The sequence below is a fragment of the Hylobates moloch genome, unplaced genomic scaffold (assembly GCF_009828535.3).
Source record: "Hylobates moloch isolate HMO894 unplaced genomic scaffold, HMol_V3 SCAFFOLD_9044, whole genome shotgun sequence".
Lineage (NCBI taxonomy): Eukaryota > Metazoa > Chordata > Mammalia > Primates > Hylobatidae > Hylobates > Hylobates moloch.
The window spans coordinates 1-2,779 of record NW_026661319.1 but is presented as its reverse complement, the minus strand read 5'-3'; the positions used below and the strand labels follow the sequence as shown (position 1 = coordinate 2,779).

The following is a 2,779-nucleotide window of genomic DNA, read 5'->3' as shown; positions in this document are numbered from 1 at the left end:
GAGGTCTAGATGGTAAAATCCATCTTCTAGCCTCAAATAAGCTCCATGAACATAGAGGAATGCCAGGTGTCACACAGCTTTCCTTCACTTGAATTCATTCTTGACTAGAGCCTGTATGCCTGTTCCAGGGACATTTAAACTCTTCAAGGATTTCTTCTGATCTTTACTAAATACATTAAGAAGAATGCCAACCAGTGCCCTTTTGTGTACTGGGACATGTAGTCATGTGATTAAAACAGGGAACATGAACTCTGACTTTAAAATGTATTGTAGATACAAATGCTCTAAGCTAGAAAAGGTTTTCCACATCCACAGTCATGATGGGAGCCTTTCATTCCTCAGAAATAATCCCTTTTTAGGTCGTCAAAAAAGAGTACAACTGCCACAGCTCATGATGCAATATCTTCATGAGCCCAGAGCACATACAAATCCTAGGGGAACTACCATAGTACAGTGCTCGTTCTTGGCACCGGAACAAATGAAACATATTCTATCCTGCACACACCTGCCAGAGCAGGCCACTCTCCTCTTCTGGGAGATTTAAAAAGCTCCCCAAAATGTTATTACTCCCATCCCCAATACACAGAAAAAGGGGGAAAGGCTGTTTGCAGTGCTCCGCCTTTAAACAGCTGTAAATGTCAGTACTCACAGTGGCATATTACAAAATAATAAACTGCGCACTTGAGGGCAAACCACATATTGAGCTAATGAAGAGCTCACTGTGATTAGGATTCGATCAAACATAACAGCAGAACATAAGCAAATTTTATCTGAATTCCGTAATGAATATACATGCTGCACTAACATTAAAAAAAGCATGGCAGCCTATCCCAAACCAGCAAGAACAGTTGAGTGCATATAGTGGGTCTTTGTGTGTTTGAACTCCCACCACATAAGGGCAAACTCGATATGCATGCTAACGTCCTATAATTATCAAATTTAAAAAAATGCTAAAGGATGCCAGAGTGAACACGAGGGAAAGACCCACTCTCCTTTAACTTTTGACAAATAAATTTAAACTATAAATTAGAAACACAAATAAATTTAAACTATAAATTAGAAACACAAGTAAATTTAAACTGTAAATTAGAAACACAAATAAATTTAAACTATAAATTGGAAACACAAATAAACATAAGTGGCTCTAACTTTCAAATGAAGTAAATGAATTGTGTAGGAGATTAGCCCCTTAACTTTTTTTTTTTTTTAATTTCTTGACCAGCTCTTCGATGATGGTGATGTTTATCTCCCTGTTCTCGGCAGCCCGAAAAGAATGGCATGCAGCCTCTCCTGCTCCTCCTGCCGCCTCTCCTGTACCAACAGCTTCTCCAGCCAAGCCTGGGTGCTCCTGGGGAGTCCTGCATTACAGAAAGCAGCTGCTGGATCTGCTGTGCAGTGGGGTTGTCATGGGGAGAACCCTCCCTGTCCTCTCCTGGTGCAGGCTCCACGATATCAGTGAGACTCAACTCATAAAGGTCTTCAGAGAGAGGGAGGGGGTTGGGAATCTGAGCACAGTGGGAGCCTCCCCTGCTCCTGACTGCCCACCCCACCTGAGGGCTCTACTCACCACCCTGCTTGTCAGCAACACCCCAGCTCCTGTGGGATTGGGGCTCCTAGAGCGGTACACAAGTACTGGTCTGGCTGCTGCTGCAGACTCTGAGCCTCTTGGCTCTTCAGCTCCACCTGCAGGAAGACCCTGGGCATGAGGGCATGTGGTGGCTGGTTTCCAGATTCCTGGCCCATTAATAGGGTAGCGAGGGCACTGTGGGGCTCTGTGGCCTGCCCAGGCCCCTGCCCCCTTGCTCCAGGCCTAAGAGACTGCCTCCCTTGCCTAGAACCCCATGCCTCCTTCCCTAGCCTTAAATCTCACGTCCTTTTTCCCAGCATTTAAACTGTAGGCCACAGACTGATGGAAAAGCAGGGGGAGCCAACCACCATCTGCTAAGTGTGCTACATGCCTAATGTTTCCACGTATTATCTCATGTAATCCTCAGCACCTCTGCAAGGAAAAGGCTAACTTCCTTTTGAAGTTAAAGAAACAGAGACTTAGAGATGCAAAGTAGTTGAATTATGACCAGTGGAACCGAGGTCAGAATCCAGTTTGAATCTAAGGAGTCTTTTTTTTTCTGTTTTGTTTTGTTTTGAGACAGTGTCACTCTGTGTCCCAGGCTGGAGTGCAGTGGTGCGATCTCAGCTCACTGCAACCTTCACCTCCCAGGCTCAAGTGATTCTTGTGTCTCAGCCTCCAGAGTAGCTGGGATTATGGGCATGCACCACCAGGCCCGGCTAATTTTTTTTTATTTTAATTTTAGTAGAGATGAGCTTTCACCATGTTGGCCACGCTGGTCTCAAACTCCTGACCTCAAGTGATTGTCCTGCCTCAGCCTCCCAAAGTGCTGGGATTACAGGTGTGAGCCACCACACCCGACATAAGGAGCCTCTTATACCACTGTCTCTTCCTCTGTGAATGGGGAGCTCCATGCCTCTAGCTGGGATGATGATATCCAGACATGGGAGGAGCCCAGGGTTACCCACCTCTAAAAGTCAGAGGGCAGGAAGCAAGAAACAGTCATAGGACTGCCCTGGAGGGTGCTGGGGTCACCTGCCCCCAGGCTGCAGCTGCCTCTGGCCTGGCACCTCCCCTCCCCAGAGGCTGGTGCCCGCCTCCCAGCCCTTCTTGGATGGGTCGGAGGTTACCATCTCTTTCAGCTCACCCAGCTTCTTCAGCTCCTTTCCTTGCTGCTCCCACTGGAGTGTGCTCTTGTTCTCGTTGTTCTGG

The 2,779-nt window shown here is 46.9% G+C and overlaps 1 long non-coding RNA gene across 2 annotated transcripts; it reads right to left on the bottom strand.

Moving 5' to 3' along the window:
• Positions 1-743: 743 nt before the first annotated feature.
• Positions 744-2,779, bottom strand: LOC116465084 (uncharacterized). Of its 2 annotated transcripts, XR_004247095.2 has the most exons (3): positions 2,715-2,779; positions 1,568-1,683; positions 744-1,358 (listed from the first exon to the last, which is right to left on the bottom strand). It is a non-coding gene; the product is annotated as an uncharacterized LOC116465084 (long non-coding RNA). The 2 variants fall into 2 exon arrangements; XR_009212399.1 differs by lacking the exon at positions 2,715-2,779 and having other exon boundaries at positions 1,568-2,557.